Source organism: Rhincodon typus, chromosome 35 (assembly GCF_021869965.1).
Source record: "Rhincodon typus isolate 14 chromosome 35, sRhiTyp1.1, whole genome shotgun sequence".
In the NCBI taxonomy this organism is placed as follows: domain Eukaryota; kingdom Metazoa; phylum Chordata; class Chondrichthyes; order Orectolobiformes; family Rhincodontidae; genus Rhincodon; species Rhincodon typus.
In genome coordinates, this window is record NC_063366.1 from 16,910,622 (window position 1) to 16,929,373 (window position 18,752).

The window sequence follows — 18,752 nt, forward strand, 5'->3', positions numbered from 1 at the left end:
GAATTTTAAACAGAATGATTAAGATAAAGAATCTTAACTATTATTAAGTTATCCTTATATCAAAGTCACTACTGGGAGAACAAGGCATTCAATCTGCACACATGCAAAACTCACAGAATAAATTGAAATAAATGACAGGTCCATCAGCTTTAGCAGGTTCTGATTGTGAGATCCATCTTGGTCACAATGCTAGGAAATTCTGTCCTGGTGCTATACTATTTTTCATATCTATCTGAGACAACCAGGACTATGGGTTTCATGCTAGATCCAAAATGAAATGGCACAGACATCACAACACACTCTCTGCACCACACTAGAGTTTCAGCCAATATTACAACACCCAAATTCCTCGGGTGCTGCTTGAACCCAAGACCTTCTGGTTCTGAGATACAGAGATAAATGCATGCATGACTGGAACCAAAAACAACAAATGTTGGAGATCACAGCGAATCAGGCAGCATCCATGGAGAGAGAGCAAGCTAACATTTCGAGTCTAGATGAGTCTTCATGATTGGAAAATCTTTTCCCTTCAAATGTTTTGGGGAACAACCACAACCAAGTATGATTCTGCTTTGGCCCAATAGCCATACACATGGACTTTCCAGTAGTGTTACTGGACAGTGCAGCAAAGAATACTGTCATGACCCCCATAGGAGTGTCATCAAACCCTACTATCCTATGAGGTATCGCAAATGTATTAATGACCAATTAACTCACCAGGATGGTTAATTGCACATTCCCTGCAGCCAAAACTTTCTAATCTTTGTTCTGTTATATTAGCATAATGCACTTTGTATGGTATAATCTGCCTTTCCTGCAAGCAAAACAAAACTTTTCACTGTACCTAGGTACATGTGACAACAGTAAATCAAATCAAATCTATGACAAAAGAAACTCACACCAGGATTCATCAATAAACAAAAAGAAAATTATTATAAACAAACATATCCACAATACAAATGACAAAATGGATTATTAATGAATATTATGTGAACTTAAACTATATCACATTAAAACGCAACCACGTACATTCATTCGTAAGTAGGGTTGATCTCACACACATCTCTGAGAAATATCCGTGGCACATATGCAAAAAAAAAATTCCCAGTATCAAGAGTCTAAATCACAGGGTACAAGAGGTGACATTCTCACAGTTCTTCTGGTTTATGGTGATAATATCATTTTGCTGTTGACTACACTGTGATAGAAGAACCTCAATCTGTTAGACTGTCTGTTGGACCTAGATACTGGCTTTAGGTTGTTCTAAGTTTCCTTTGCAGAGCCTTTGAGTGCTTAATGTTTTTCACTCACAGAGGGTGACCTGTCTTTACGTTCAGGCTTTCTGGAGGTCTGAGTTCAACATCTCTTTCTAAGGGCTGTGTAAAACTGCAACTTTAAAAAATTTGAAGATTGTAACTTGGTAGCTCTTCAATGTAAATGCAGCTTGTCTCACCAAAGTATCAAATCCAGCTTCTCCAAAAGTTATGTGATTTTGCATAACCAATAAGTGAACTTCACACAGTTCCAAATTTGAGTTGTGAAACAAAGAATAAAAAAATCACATGGTACATTCTCTGCAAGAAAGCAGTGTCCAAACTGCCATTGTTCCCAGTTCCTTGTTCAAAATATATAAACAGTCTTTACAATATGAGTAATCAAATTTCGCAGGCAAGGAAAGATCATTGGCTTCAGTGAGCCTGTCCCATAGCATGGCAGCTAAACATCACCTGAGATTTACTCTCCTTAACCCAGAGTTACAAAGGCGACCTGCGGTCTCCCTAATACTGCCTGAATGAGCAATTCCACATTAAATGTTAGCTATTCTAGAGTCTTACTTCTGTGTCTCATTACCACAAAAGGCAGGACATTCACTCATAGAGTCATAAAGATGCACAGTACGGAAACAGACACTTGAGTCCAACTTGTCCATGCCGACCCAGATATCCTGAATTAATCTGGTCCCATTTGCCAGCATTTGGCCTATATCCCCCTAAACCCTTCCTATTCATTTACCCATCTAGTTGCCTTTTAAATGTTGTAATTGTACCAGCCTCCACCACCTTATCTGGCAGCTCATTCCACATGCGCACCACCCTCTACATGAAAACGTTGCCCCTTAGGTCCCTTTTAAATTTTTCCCCTCTCACCTTACTCACCAGAGCATTGGCCCTATAATTCACCTTTGAAAATTGGGATGTTTTGCTGCGTGCTATACAAGTGGCATGTTACCAAGGCATTGTCCAGCCCAAGCACTGGGGCTTTTCTCAGTCACGGGGCTGGGTTGTTGGTGCAATGGGTTGGAGTACGCCTCAATTAGTTAAAGATTGAATTCAAGTTAATCAACAGCAAAGACTTGTATTCATATACCCCTTTCACCATAGGTGCTTCACAGGAACTGAATCAAACTGAGAAAATTGATATTGAACCAGAGAAGGCGGCATATTTAAGATGTGCAGTTCAAAAATCCACCCCAACATGTGCCTTCTAACAGGGAGGGCAGTAGGGAGTGGAATTCCTGAGTTTTGGGGTTGAGGAAGCTGAAAAGAAGACCCCCAAAGGTGAGATGAGAAAACTGGGGCTAGCTGCATCAGAATCAGGGTAAGATAGAGTTCTCAGTGGGCGTTAAAGTAAAACAGCAAGCACAGGTTCATTAACACATGGAGAAAAGTCTGTGGAAATATGTAATTATTTAACCATTAGGGGTCACGGGTTCTTTCATTGAACACGTGGGGCAGGTACTGCTTGAATGTTCAGTTTTACTCTTCCCCAGCCAACCCTCCCCACATCTCATCTTGAGGTCCAGGATCTATTGATAAATGACAGCAGGGAAGTTGAAAGGATATAATAGCAAACACTCCATTGGTGTGACGTGCAATAAATAGTTCAGAGATAACTCTAAGATTTGTTTATATCCAATGTTCTGTGACTAGAATAGTTCAATAAATTAAATAGCAATGATTTCCCTGCAGCTCAATAGGTGAAGACTTTTATGATGCGATTTATAATCAGGTCCTATTGTCTCTTAGGGGCTATGCTTTTAAAGATGTAGTTAATCAGCAGCATTAGCTTTTGTCATTTGGAACATGCTTTATCAACCGTAACTTACATTGCTATAGCACCTTTTCTCACTTCTCAGGATCAATGGTGTCTTGCTTCCTCCATATTTCTGAGATGTCTGACATGTCTTCCTGGAGGTCTCCTGCCACAATTGAATTTTGAATGAATAGTTGCTTTGGGATGGACTGATTTTTAATCAGTAAGAGAATGAAGGGTTTACGGGGAAAAGGCACGAAAGTGGAGTTGAGGATTATCAGATCAGCTATGATCTCATTGAATGGTGGAGCAGACCTGATGGACTGAATGGCCTACTCCAGCTCCTCTGTCTTATGGGAATTCAGTCCGTGTGACAGAGATTGGGCTCCTGAACAAGCTATCGCACTGCTAATGTAACAAAACAATGTAACATACGTGGGCAGGAAGTGCTTGAACAGTCAGTCAGATCAGGAGATTGTGTTGTCCCTCAGAGCCTTCAACTCTGCGTGCTCCTGGTGGAATCTCTCGAAATATTTGGTGTCACCTTGAACAAACCTTCTTTGTTTCGCTCAGTCACAGGTTAGGGATTGCCATGAGTTGGAGATGTTTGCTCTCTCAGGTGATGACTTGAGGATATCTCTAACGTGTCCCGTTGTCCACCTGGGATTCTCCTGTCATACCTGTGTTCTGAGTAGATCAGTTGTTTCAGGATGTCTAGTCCATGTGTCTGGCACCTAATACCTGAAGCAATTACTGCACCCTCAATGGAATGATAGCACCCAAGGTGTTGATTTCACACAAACTATATACCATGTAGTCTCACAGAGAAATGTTTGAGCAGGTGATCACCAGCTTGGTCAATGACAGTCAAAGAGGTAGGTTAAAAGGAGTATTTTAAAGAAAAGAGGAGAGATGAAAGTTAGAGAGGCTTAAGGAGGGAATTCCACCACTTATGACCAGGGCAGCTGAAGGCTTGCAACCTCAATCCATTGCCAGTTGGCTCCAAACTATTCTCTTCAATCCTTGAAACTGAAACAGTGGAGGTTTGTGTGAGAAGTGGGCAGTTAGTCCTCTACTGTAGGAGGTCAGGGGAAGGTCATCGGAGATGGCTGGGCAGGTTGAGAAAGTGGTTAAAAGGCCATAGGGGACCCTCGGCTTCATAAATAGAGGCAGAGTATGTAAAAGCAAGGAAGATAAGATAGTAGCCTATAAAACACAGGCTTTAGCCTCACATGGAGTGTTGCATCCAATTCTGAGGGCTGAACTTGGGGAAGGGTGTGAGGGAGGCAGAAAAGATTTATGTGTATGGTACTAACAATGAAGGATGTCAGTCAGACAGATAAACTGATTGAAAAAGCTGAGAGTAGGTTGAGGCGAGATTTGAGAGAGATGTTACAACCAGGGGTGGTTAGACAGAGTGGATAGAGGCAAACTGCTCCCTGTTGGTAGTAAATTCAAGAACCAAAGGACATAGTTATAATGTGATTGGAGAATGATGCAAAGGCGGCAGGTGGAAACATTTTCTCAGCAACAAGTAGTTAGGATCTAGAATGCACTGCTTGAAGGTATGGTGGAGGCAAATTCCATCAAGGCCTTCAAAAATGAATTGGGTAAGCACCTGAATCAAAAGTACTTACAATGCTATTTGATTACGGGCACAAGTGTGGGACTAACTAAATCAGAGGAGAAGCGAGCTGGATCAAACTCAATGGACCAAATGGCCTTCTTCTGCACTGGAAACCTTTTATTTGTTTTATGATTTCCATTGCATGGCACAGTGGCTCAATGTTTAGCCCTGCTGTCTCATAGCACCAAGGGCCTCAGTTCGATTCCAGCCTTGGGTGACTGTCTGTGTGGAGTTTGCATGTTCTCTTTGTGTCTGTGTGGGTTTCCTCCCACAGTCCAAAGATTTACAGGTTAGGTGGATTGGCCATTCTAAATTGCCTCCTAGTGTCCAGGGATGTGTAAGCTAGGTGGGTTAGCCATGGTGAATATGGAGTTACAACAATAGGGTAGAGGGGGGTGGGTCTGGGCGGGATGGTCTTTGAAGGGTCACTGCAGATCTGATGAGCCAAATGGCCTCTTTCCACACTGTAGGGATTCTATGATTGGAGTTCATACTCAGACAAACTCCAATTTGAGGGGCATTGTCAAGACCTATCCCACCCTTGACAGAACATAACAGAAGATTGACTGAGAGTTTGCTGCTTAGAGCGGTTCAAGCTAACAAGAGCCATATTCCTGATTAAAATACATTGCAGGTAATTGGGAATGTATGGAGTGAAGATAGTGGAATGTAAAACAAGTGTTACTCCCAAATCCCTTGCATTTTTCCCTGGACAATGGTCCCCATAGCTCAACAGTCGCACAACAGCTCACTTATCCATTACCAACTCAAGTTAGCACAAAGCTAAGACAGGTAAATCCCCCAAAATTCCTTTGTATTGAACAATCAAAGGGAAGTCAATTGAAATAAATATTGAGCAACTGGATGGCGAGGAGTGAATACATAAACTGGGCAGGTTCCCATTGGAAAGCTGAAGGTTAAGAGATGAGGCAATTGCAATTTTTGATTGACTGCACAATGTTGAGTAGAATGAGCACTTTCACCTTGTCCATAATAGTGATGCCCAGAGACACAGAATGTGCTTGAAGTGGGGATAAACTCACAACTGAACTGGGAACCAAATTGTTCAGTGAGCAAGAAGTCAGTCTGTGCAACTGGTTCCCTGTAGAGGCAGTGGAAGCTGTTAGCATTAGTTCATTCAAAAGCAAATGAGATTGATTTCTTTTGGAAAATATGATTTTGGAAGACTGATCATGATTAATTTAAGCCGTGACACATGGTGAGTGCAGCATATGTTCAGGGACAGATGAGTTTGAACCTATGGCTTCCGCAGTTCTCCACCACTGGTGTTTTCTGCAGTTTATATTTAGGTCTGTTTTGGACTAATTAATACAGATTGATCACTTTGATTGATCAACAGTTCCATCATCATCATAACTATCAGTCTGTTAATGGTAACGTGATGTGTTTTGTACGATTTCTTCCCCTCCACATTTGAACTGATTATGTGGACCAATATATCAATTAAAAATTGAATAACATTGCCCATGCTGAAGCTACACAGTGCTACATGTTTTTGGCCCTTACATTTCACACTATCTTCTTGTGGTTCAAAAACAGTAGTTGTTTTCCCTTAAATCCAGAGCCCAATGGGACTGAAGAGTGGATGAGGAGTGGGGAGAGGGGTGGAGCGAGAGGCAAAGAGAGCTGTTAAATTTTTTTAGAAATTCATTTATAGGATATAGTGTCATAGGCTGGGCCAGAATCTATTACTTGTGCCTAGTTGCTCTTGAGAAGGTGGTGATGAGCTGCTTTCTTGAACAGCTGCAGTCCACGTGCTGTAGGTTGACAACAATGCCATTAGGGAGAGGATTCCAGGATTTTGACCCAGCAACAGTGAAGGAAGAGCGATATATTTCCAAGTCAGGATAGTGAGTGAACGGTTTGGAGGGCAACTTGCAGGTGGTGGGTTTCCCAAGTACCTGTTGCCCTTATCCTTCTGGATGAAAGCAGCCGTGGGGTTGGAAAGTGCTGTCTAAAGATCTTTGGTGAATTTTTGCAGTGAAGCTTAGGAACTCCTGCAGAGATGTCCTGGAGCTGGAATGACTAATCTCCAACAACCACAACCATCTTCCTATGTGTCAGGTATGATTCCAACCAGCAGAGAGTTTGTTCCCTGATTCCCATTGATTCAAGTTTTCCTATGGCTCCTTTATGCCATACTCAGTTGAATGACGCCTTGATATCAAGGGCTGTCACTCTACCACATATCTGGAATTGAACCCTTTGTCCATGCCTGAACCAAGGCTGTAATGAGGTCAGGAGCTGAGAGGCCTTTAAGGAACCCAAATTGGGCATTATTGAGCAGGTTATTGCTGAACAGGTGTTGCTTGATAGTGCTGTTGATGACAGCTTCCATCACTTTACTGATGATCAAGAATAGACTGATGGGGTGCTAATTGGCCGGCTTGGATTTGTCCTGATTTTGTATACAGGACATACCTGGGCAAATTTCCATTCTGTCAGCGTTGTAGCTGTACTGAAACAGTTTGGCTAGGAGAGCGGCAAGTTCTGGAGCACAAGTCTTCATTACTATTGCCAGAATGTTGTCAGGGCCCATAGCCTTTGCAGTGTCCGGTGTCTCCAACTTTTTCTTGATATCACATAGTATGACTTGAGTTGGCTGAAAATTTGCATCTATGATGCTAGAGACTTCTGGAAGAGGCTGAGATTACAGAGCCATTGACTGTATCAGCTCTTGTCAATACTTGGAACGCTGATTGGAACATACTAACAGAAGTTGGCCATTCAGCCCATCAAGACTGCTCCACCATTCAATCAAGTCATGGCTGATCATCTGCCTCATTGAAAAGTTACCACACTATCTCCATACCCCCTTATGTTTTTGGTTTCAAAGATTACTAAGTCCTGTCTTGAACATACACAGTAACTGAGCTTCCACAGCTCTCTGGGGTAATGAATTCCAAAAATTCATTTCACTGTCTTCTGTTTGAAGAAATTCCACCTCATTTCAGTTTGAAAATAGCCTACCACTTAACCTAAGTCTATATCTCATGGTTTTAGACTGACCAGTCAAAGGAAATATCTTAACCTCAATTCACTTTGTCATACCTTGTAATAATTATGTAAGTTTTGATTAAATTACCTTTCATTCTTAAAAGCTCTTGAGAATACAGGTCCAGTTTCCTGAATCTCTGTGGAGATGTCAACAAAGATGACATCCTACAAAGTTGTTAAAAACTTGAGTTCAGGGAACCCATATAAACAAATAAATCAGTCAAGTTAACAGTTTTCATGGTCTCAGGTGAAGATATTAACTGAAGAAAATAATATCCAGTGAATGCACAAGTATTTGTTGAAAGGAAACCACTTCCAGTTGTGCATGTTGAGGAAGGATCTTTAGCATGTATATAGGGGGTTCAACTACCTGAGGGTAAGTACCTTTTGGGGTATTGTTGAAGGAAAATGGATGGATCTTTCATTTTGCTGTTTGTAATAAGATTATTCTAGTCACGCTTATTTGGTGTAAACACTTAATGGTTTTGCTTCCTTTGTGTAATAACTTTTAAGTTCTTTAATTAAAATACATTGGCAGCCTCTTGTGAGTAATTCCAATATCTGACTTCCATGGAAAATGAAAAGGAAAACAAAAATTACAGTCCATCAACTAGATTTCATTCTGAGATATAACTTGCCCAGTACTACTGGATCATAACACAGGTAAAATTGTGAGCATACAAGGGGAGAGATCAAATTGTAAAGAATACAGAGGTTATTCAATTAACCACAAGCTAAATTCTAAGAACTCAAGGGATAACAGTTTATCAACATCTTTGTTTTCAGGATGTAGCCCAAAACTACAAGTGAGCAGTCTGGGGCTCCTTTATAGAGACAGTTGATTGGGTAACAAGCAGTTCCAAAATTGTAGATCATTTCTTAAATCTCCTCAAATGTCTTATGAGTCATTCATCCTTTGCAGCAACTATGCTAGAGCTTTGGATGTGATCAGCAGATATTGTATGAGCAGTATTGATCACTTAGCTGCTATTTCAAAGTTGTATGATGAAAAAGCACTGTCAGGTCATGAGATCAAGCCTCCTTTATTGAGGGTGTGGAGGTGAGGAAAATAATAACCATCAGGACAAAGGCTTGCAATGCAGATAACCAACTGTCTTTGACTCATCCGAAAGGTTAAATGGAAAGTCATTAACACATCATCCGACAGGATAGATGTAGCTTACAATTCTATCATGTAGAGACCTTTCTTGATCTTTCTTGGAGACAGTTATCTTTGTAACAGGTTATTGATCCTAATGATGAAGCTGACACAGTCTGAGATCTAAACAATTGGCTATTTGGGCGGCACAGTGGTTAGCATTGCTGCCTCACAGCACCAGGGATCTGGGTTTGATTCCACCCTCAGGTAACTGTCCATGTGGAATTTACACATTCTCCCTGTGTCTGTGTGGGTTTCCTCTGGATGCCCCAGTTTCCTCCCACTGTCCTAAGATGTGCAGGCTAGGTGGATTGGCCATACTAAATTGCCCGTAGTGTTCAGGGATGTGTAGATGTGTTTATAGGGGGATTGGTCTGGGTGGGATGTGCTGAGGTTTGGTGTGGACTTGTTGGGCCGAAGGGCCTGTTTACACACTGTAGGGATTCTATGATTTTCAAATCTGGCTAAATTACAAATTGGATGCGATCAGTGGAGGAGTGGGATAAGAAAAGGAAACAGTGCATCCCACCAATTTCATTTGTAACACCACATTTGTGAGGTAAGATGGAAATAATATTTGCAAATGGGACTTTCTTTGACAGTTAGAGTCACAGATTCATACAACAGACAAACAGACCCTTCGATCCACCTCATCCATGCCGACCAAGTTTCCCGAACTAAAGTAGTCTAATTTAATCATGTTTTGGTCCATATCCCTCCAAAAGTGGGCTCTCCAACGTCCTGTACAACGGCAAAATAACGTCCCAACTCTTATACTCAATGATCTAAGTAATGAAGGCAAGTGTGCCAAACACCTTTACAACTTTGTCTATCTGTGACACAACTTTCGATTAATTATGTACCTAGGTCACTCTGTTCTATAGCACTCCCTAGAACCCTACAATTGACTGTGTAAGTTCTGCCATTGTTCATCTTTACAAAATGCAACATCTCATATTTATCTAAATTAAACTCCTCAGCCCATTGGCTCAATTGATCAAGATCCTTCTGTAATCTTAGATAATCTTCCTGACTGTCTACTATACCACAAATTTTGATGTCTTCTGATAACTTATTAACCATGCTTTCTATATCGTTTTCACACAAAGGCTGGTAAGTGCCTGGAATGCACTGCCAGGGGAGGTGATGGAAGCAGAAACAATGACAGCATTCAAGAAACACCTGGATGAATACATGAATAGGAAAGGAATAGAGGGACAGGGATCCGGTAAATGAAGACAGTTTTAGTATGGAAGGGCAAAATGTGTCAATGTAGGTTTGCAGGGCTGAAGGCCCTGTTCCTGTGCTGTATTGTTCTTTGTTCTTGTTCTCATCAAAATTGTTTATGTAAATGACAGACAACAGTGGATCCAGCACAGATCCCTGTAGAACACTGCTGGTCACAAGCCTCCAGTCCACCACCACCCTCTTTCAGGTCTATCGTTTTTTTTCTGGCTAATTTGCATGCCACTTTCTTGGATATAACACAATCTCTAACTTCCCTTGTAGGCAATGATTTGGCCACCTTCTTCTCTTTCTTTCACACAGAAAGGAATGAACAATTGTTACAGAGTTACTGTCTACATATTGTGAAATATGGCAGATTGTTTGTCCATCTTCATAAAAGAATGCAGGCTTTGCATGCTGTATCCTCTTCCATTCACAGGGTGTTCACATTGTCACATCCTTGGGGTTACGCTGTTGTCTAATTGGAAATTGGGCACACTCCTAAACTTAAGATGCTCCAGAGCAATGGACAAGACCTGTCTTTGGGCGAATATCAATAGCAAGGTCCCACACTGTTCAGACCAAGGCTGTGGGATTTTAAAAATGGGGACAATGGCATAAGTTTTTTTGTTGAGCTGTCCAGCCAGTTTCAGCAGCTTTGGTATCTCTGCCAATATTATTCATCCATAACAATATTAAATGGGTTTCCTTCTGAGTCACTCAATGAATGAATTGTATCAGCATGGAAACAGACCCTTTAATCCAGCTACTGCAAGGTTGCTTTTGTGGGTCCCAGGAACCTCTTTAAATCCACTTAGCCTCATCAGGCAGTGCAATCTGTATATGGAGTTATATTGGAAGTACAGGAGGAAGGTGTTAGCAACAAAAGATAGGCCACTTTTGCTTATGCTAATGACTTGCAGACAGACTCCTACTGAGCGGGAAATTATTTTTGACTAATCCTGGCGATAATATTTGTCACTGTCAGCAAGGAACAGCCATTAATTGTTATCACATCCAAGGGCTTCTGAGGGCAATGTTTTGAAATCAGCATCCTTCGAATTTCACAGAAGGATCATCAAGTATGAGGGAAAACCAGAGCAAGGATGGCTCTCCTTGAGGAGTCAGAATTCGAGAGAAATTCAACAAAAATGTCCTTAATTTCTAAGGTGATTTTTAATACAGAGAAAGCTGTTCCATTAGCAGGAAAGATTATAACCAGAGAGGATGGACTTTAGATAATTGACAAAAGGATGGGGTTTGGGAGAGGTTGGTGGCAGTGAAGAGGAATATTTTTATGATGCAGTAAGTTTCCATCTTCCAGAATGTACTGACTGAAAGAATGGGGGAAGCAGACTCAATCTAATATTTGCAAGGAAAGGAAACATTTTTGGAGCCAGCCAGTGACACTAATGGATGTCTCTTTCAAAGAACTAGTGCAGGTCCAAAACACTGAATGGTCTCTTTCTGCATCATGATTCTATGATAAGGTGATTCCTTGGCTGCTTGTGTGAGGCTTCTCTCTGAAAGGTTTGATATGCCATGACTTCATCCTGAGAAATTGAGATTCAAGTGCTGCTCTACTATTTTGTTTGTCATTATGATTGCTTCTGTGTAATCTACATTTTACGAAAAATGCTCTTAATAATTTTAACCTGTGTCATGTGACTAGTTAATAGAAGCTAAGGTTGCTGCAATGTGTTGTGGCTCATTTAAATAGTAGCCTGGTGCAGCTCTGTTTGTGGGCGTTAGGGTGGTTGCTATTGTAATTGAGTATCTGGTCCGTATGTGTGGTCCTTCTGAATATGCTAGTCTGGAGTTTCCCATTGTTTTTGTGTTCTACCATTATGTCCAAGAAGGGTAGTCAGTTATTGTTCTCTTCTTCTTTCGTGAATTTTATCCTGGTGAGGATGATGTTTTTGTGTCCGTGGGTTTCTTCCAGTTTATTGAGTTTAGTAGTGCAGCAACCCGCAACTATGCAAAGCAAAACAGGAACGCAGTCGTAAAAAGAAATAGATACCCGAAGAGCATAACCTGTCGTTACCTCTGAGACAGATCACAACAGGAAGACACAACATGACCAGAATCACTTATCACCCTATCATACATTAAGGGCCTTTCAGAGACTACTCAGACCCTTAGGTATCAGGGTAGCCCACAAACCGACAACCACCTTATGACAGCTACTGACAAATGTAAAGAATCCCATACCCAAAACTGGCAAAACTGGGGTAATATACAAAATACCATGCAAGGACTGTGAGAAACACTACATAGGCCAAACCAGAAGAAAATTGACTATATGGATACATGAACACCAACTAACCACCAAGAGACACAACCAATTCTCACTTGTCTCACTACACACAGACAATGAGGGACACGAACTCGACTGGGACTACACATCGATAATTGCACAAGCCAAACAGGGACATGCCAGGGAATTCCTGGAGGCCTGGTATTCCAACCGGAGCTCCATCAACATACACATTGAATTAGACCCCATGTATAAACCATTGAGAAACAAAACCGGAAATAATATCAACCACCCCAGCAAACCGAGGCATATAAATAACAAGCAGGACAGAACACTGACGCTTTACCAGAGACGCACTGACGATGTTACCTAGCAGGGTGACAAAACGTTTGCAATCAAACTCACCAGTTCGGCGAGCAAGTCTACAACCTCATCCACAACCCGAGCTACAAATCCTCTTGAGAAACTTTAATCGAAGCTATTTCTGTCCATAGGTGAGGGCTGAGTACAAGTCTGCACACCATATGAGGCAACTTTACATGCAACACAATGGGTGAAATTATAACACATTGCAAAACCCACCCACTCACACTGGAGCACAACATTTCAGTTTCTTAGTGACTCGGGCCACACCAGCAGAAGCCATTTTTTGCACCTGACATGGGGTTGCTGGGAGAAAATCAGAAATGCAGCAAAGGTCAGTTGAAATCTATGGTACATAGTTCCCACCAGCTGCCTGGGATATGATAAACGGTCTGACACATCTTGTGTTCACAATATCCTCTGATGTTTGCTTCTCTGACTTTGAATCACATGCCTTTAGCAAAGTCCCTGGCATCATCCCCTTATGAACTCATCTCAATGAACATGGGGTGTGGTATAACAGAGTGCTTCCTCTGTCATGTCTATCTTTGTGCCTCCTTCTTTGGCCAGGAGTCTTCCCCCTTCTCAGTGGACCCATCTCCAATATTCTCCCTCCACTAGGGAGCCATAACTCTGGTCTTTTACCTTCCTGGATCCTTTCACATCGCACCACCAGCATGACATTGGCGGTCTGTTTAGCTCTGCTCCCCTCATGCAATTGGACCAACCTCCTCCTAAACGTGCGGTGCTCCCTTCTCTCTGACCCAGCGCTTCAAATCTCCTGGTGAGATTGCTGCTGCTGACTGGCCTACCCACCTATCGAGGCTGAAGGCCAAGACTCCAGCATTGCTTCCCATCTTCCCAGAATCAAGAGACCACTGCCAAACTTCAAGCCATTGTGTTCGGGACTGTCACTGATTTCATCTCCAGTTGCTGGGACTCAGACCTTTTTAATCTCAACGCCTTCCCAAAATCCATGATTAGGACTGCCTCGGTGGAATTTTTTATTAGCCTGTTCATGCCTGAGTGAATTGAACTCTTCATATCTCGGCCCCAGTTTTTCTCCATGTGCTCAGTCCCTCCCTATCTGCATCCTCCACACTTCGAATGCCATATGCAACCACACCAGATTCCTCTTTCCTGGCTCTAATTATCTCCAAGGACTTTCCATTCTCTCACCTCCAGCCCACTCCTCACTAGTTTGAATGGAACCTTTTCCCTTACACAGAGGGCTGACTATCTCCATCCACTTCCTTTGACTTGCCTGAACAGGTTCTCACTCTGAACAAGTCCTCTTTCATGTCCACCCACTTCCTCCAAATGAGTACCTGCATGAGTCCTGTTTATACCAGCCTCTTTTGTGAGAGACGTGAAACATTCCAGTCCTGTTCAGGTTGCCCTTCCTCAGCCTCCTTTTCTGATACAGTAACCAATGAAATCTGTACCATTCCCTCCCCTCACCTTGACTGAAGAATTTAATTGACTTTGTTTCCAGTTCCTGCCCTACCCTCACCTTCCTCTATTTCTGATTAATCCCTTTTGTTCCTCAATTCTCTGTCTTCATTTTTAGTGACAGGTTACCAACCAGCATTTGCTACAAATCCATGGCATGGACTCCCACAGCTACACGGACAACAACAACATCGCACCCTGCTCCTTGCCAGGACTCCATCCCAGCTTCCCAGTTTCCCTGTTTCTACTGCATCTGCTCTGAGGATGTAACCTTGCAGAGTAGCTCTGTTGGATGCTTTCCTCCTTCGTCAACGGAGGTCTCCCCCTCACTATGACTGTCAGGGTTTTCCACCACGTCTGATCGATTTCACACACTTCTGCTTTCAATCCTTCCTTTGCCTCCTCCACGGTCTCGGATAAGGTTCCCCGTCTCCTTACCCTCCACCCCACCAGGCCCCTGCACTCAATGCATAATCCTCCTTTATTTCTGTTGCCTCGAAGATGATGCTGTCATCATTGTCTTCATTCCCCTTTCATTGTTGTGAAGCCACCGTTCCCTCTGTGACGTCCTGGCTGACTCCAAAATCATTTGCCAACAATGTTTCCCATTCACCCCCACCACAGCAATCTTGAAATGTTGAGCCCCTGCTGAAATAACCCACAGAGGCTGCTATCCTGTCACCAAGTCACCCTTTATTTACACATGGAGATTCGTTGAAACTGATCCAGCTTCCTCAGAGCCAGCTCTCAGAGTGAACAGAACCTCTGACACTCCTGTTTATATCTGTCAACAGGGGATCCCTGTTTGGACCAGGTTAACGACCTCAATCAGGCAACTCTCCACACAGTGCCAGGGACCTGGGTACGATTCCAGCCTCTGACGACAGTCTATGTGGAGCTTTCACGCTCTCCCTGTGTCTGTGTGGGTTTCCTCTGGGTGCTCCGGTCTCCTCCCACAGTCCAAAGATGTGCAGGTTAAGTGGATTGGCCATGCTATTTTGCCCACAGTGTCTAGTGTAGGAAATGCAGAGACAGGGTAGAGGGTGGGTCTGAGTGGGATGCTCTTGGGAAGGTTGGTGCGGACTCGATGGACTGAATGGCCTACTTAAAGACTGTAGGAATTCTATGAACTCATAGTCTATGAGGTCCTCCTGGCTGACCTTGTTATAATCACTGAATCTGCCATTTTCACTCCCTCCCTCTCACTATCCACAATCCCAGAACACTCCCTTCAAATGGAAAAGTGATTCACTTGCTTTTTGTTCGATTTGCTATCCACTGTTCACCATGTGATCCCCTCTGCAGAGGACACACCAGACCGAGAGGGTGAGCACTTTGAGGGATGTGTTTGGCTAATCTGCAAGAATGACCCTCAGCTTGCTGTTGCTTGTCTTTTTAATTCTCTGCATACCCCTCCAACCTTCCTGTCTGCGCCTACGAATCCTATCAAGTAGCAGAGCAGGCTTGAGGGGCCGAGCGGCCTACTCCTATTTCTATTTCTCACAGACAGAGTCCCAGTCAAGTCCAACACAAGTTTGAGGAATTTCCTTTTGAATTTTTAAAACTGGTTTGGTTCCTATTCTCCCTCATTTGGGGTAGCATGGAGGCTCAGTAGGTTAGCACTGCTGCCTCACAGCGCCAGGGACCCGGGTTCGATTCCACCCTCGGGCGATTGTCTGTCTGGAGATGTGCAGACTAGGTGGATTGGCTATGCTAAATTGCCCATAGTGTTCAGGGATGTGTAGATCAGGTGGGTTATACAGGGATGGGTCTGAGGTCAGTGTGGGCTTGTTGGGCCAAAGGACCTGTTTCCACACTGTCAGGTTTCTCTCTCTCTCTCTCTCTCTCTCTGATTTCTTTTTTATTCCATTTACTTTGCTTCCAGATCATTGCTGTTTTGCCATTCACACCTCCTCCAGAAGCATCTTTATGAACACCTTCTGCTTTTTACTGTACATATGATCGCAACCTTTGATTTTTGTACAACAAGACCTTCCATTTCTCCTACCCTCCACCCTATTAGACCTTCACCTTCCTTTCTTTATTTCCCCACCGCCTCCTACCCCTTCATAGTTTAAGAGCTATTGCACGTCTAACTATTCTTGACCTGATGGCGGGTGCCAGGCCTAAAACACTAACTCTGTTTCTCTCTCCACAGATGCTGCCAGACCTGCTGAGTTTCTCCAGCATTTTCTGTTCCAATTTCAGACTTCCAGGTCGTAGATTCACAGATACGTACAGCATAGAAACAGACCCTTCGGTCCTACGTGCCCATACTGGCCAGATATCCTAAATTAATCCAGTCCTATTTGCCAGCATTTGGCCCATATCCCTCCAAACCCTTTCTAGTCAATACCCATCTAGATGCCTTTTAAATGTTGCAATTGTACCAGCCTCCACCACCTCCCACACACACCAACCCACAGCGTGAAAAAGTTGCCCCTTAGGTCCCTTTTAAATATTTCCCCTCTCTCACCTTTAACCTTTGCCCTCTAGTTGTGTACTCCCTGACCCTGGGGAAAAGACCTTGCCTATTCTCCCTATCCATGTCCCTCGTGATTTTACAAATTTCTATAAGGTCACCCCTCAGCCTCCTATGTTCCAGGGAAAATAGCCATGGCTCATTCAGCCTCTCCCTGTAGTTCAAACACACCAACCCTGCCAATATCCTTGTAAGTATTTTCTGAACACTTTCAAGTGTAACAACATCTTTCCTATAGCAGGGAGGCCAGAATTGAACACAGTATATATTTGTTTTAGAGTATGGAATTTGAACGAATGGCGTGTGAGTTCTGGTCTGTATATATGAGGGTGTTTAACAATTAACTTGCTTATATTTCTGGAGCAGTTATTATTTTTTAAACCAATATGAAAAGTGGGAGTCCTTGGTGTGATAATTGGGATTTGTTTGCATTGGGAGAGTTTTACAAATGAACAGAGTTAACATTGAGACACACACATTTACTTTCAGTATAGAAGGATCAGGATTTTCTTTTTGCTTAGCTGAAGATGTTCGAGAAACTTGTATTTTCAGTTTGCTGATGTCCTCTTTGAAGTTAGATGTATGAACAGTTTCTCCTAGAGAAAAGAGTTCACTCAGAATAATTAGAACTAGGTTATCTCAGTGCAGGGGTTTCAATTCAAAGCTTCAGACCAGAAGTGTTTGGTTAGAATGCTGAAGGGCTTTCTTCAAGCTAAGAAAGTCTAAACTCAATTATTTAATTAAGGAAGAAGCTACCAAACTATCGAGAAGAGGAATTGAAGGACACAATTATGTTAAACCTATAGATGCTATCTAAAACTAGAGGGATAGGTTTAAGAGGGGAAAAATTTTAAAGGAACCTCAGAGACAACTTTTCACGCAGAGGGTGGTGCATGTATGGAATGAGTTGCTAGAGGAGGTGGTCAAGGTTGTACAATTACAACATTTAAAAGTCTGGATGGGCATATGAATAGGACAGGTTTAGAGGGATATGGTTCGAATGCTGGCAAATGGGACTAGATTAACATAGAATATCTGGTCAGCATAGACCAGTTGGACTGTAGGGTCTGCTTCCATGCTGTACATCTCTATGACTCTATTACATATCTATCTCATCATTAAAAGATCACCACATTGAAAGAAGGGCATCATCGCTCTAGAGAGAGTACAGAGGATATTTACAAGTATGTTGCCAGAGCTTACAAATTGCAGTGATGAGGAAAGATTGGACAGACTGAGTTTATTTTCCTTAGAACAGAGGAGACTGAGGGCTGACTTAATTAGCAGCTTTGATAGAGTGAACAGGGAAGACCTGATTTCCCTAGCAGAGAAGTCAATTATTAGGGGAACCTTTTAAATGAAATGTTTTTTACCTTGAGGGTGATGGGTGTCTGGAAGTCGCTGCCCAGTTTGGTGTTTGAGACAGAAAGCCTCAACTCATTGAAAAGAAATCTATATCTACCCTTGAAATCTGCAAACTGCAAGGCTATGGACCAGGTTCTAGAAAATGGGATTAGAATGGGCTGCTAGTTTTTTCAGCTGTTGTGAGCTGAATAGCCTCTTTCTATGCTGTAACCTTTCTATGATTCTATGTGCACTAGCTCCACTTCCTTTTCTTGGCTTACTCAGATGTAATTCTCACCTCTGAGTCAGGAATATGCCTGTCGGAGCTTATCTACAACAGTTTCAGCATCTGAGCCAACAATGCAATTCAATAATCTCCTCCAAACAGAGGAGATCATTGAGGTATCCCAATTTAGGTCTCTTATGCTTTCTTGCTTTCCCTTGCTCCACGATAGGAGTTGTACTTTCAGCCACCTAATTCCTGTGCTTTGGAATTACTCGCCCTCATCAGTCTACTTGTTGCAGAGGCATCTGTCTATGACAGTATTGATGGGAGTGATCATCACACAGTCCTTGTGTAGATGAAGTTCCTTCTACTCTTTGAAATTACCCTCCATTCTGTTGTGTGGCCCCAACACCAATGACATATTTAGTAACTCTAAATTGGGTAAGCCATCAGTGCTGGGGGCCATCAACAGTAGCCATATCATCTGTTCTGCCATTAACATCAAAGGTGGGAATCAACCCTTGGTTCAATGAAGAGGGACATCTCAGAAGCAGCTTCAGGCAT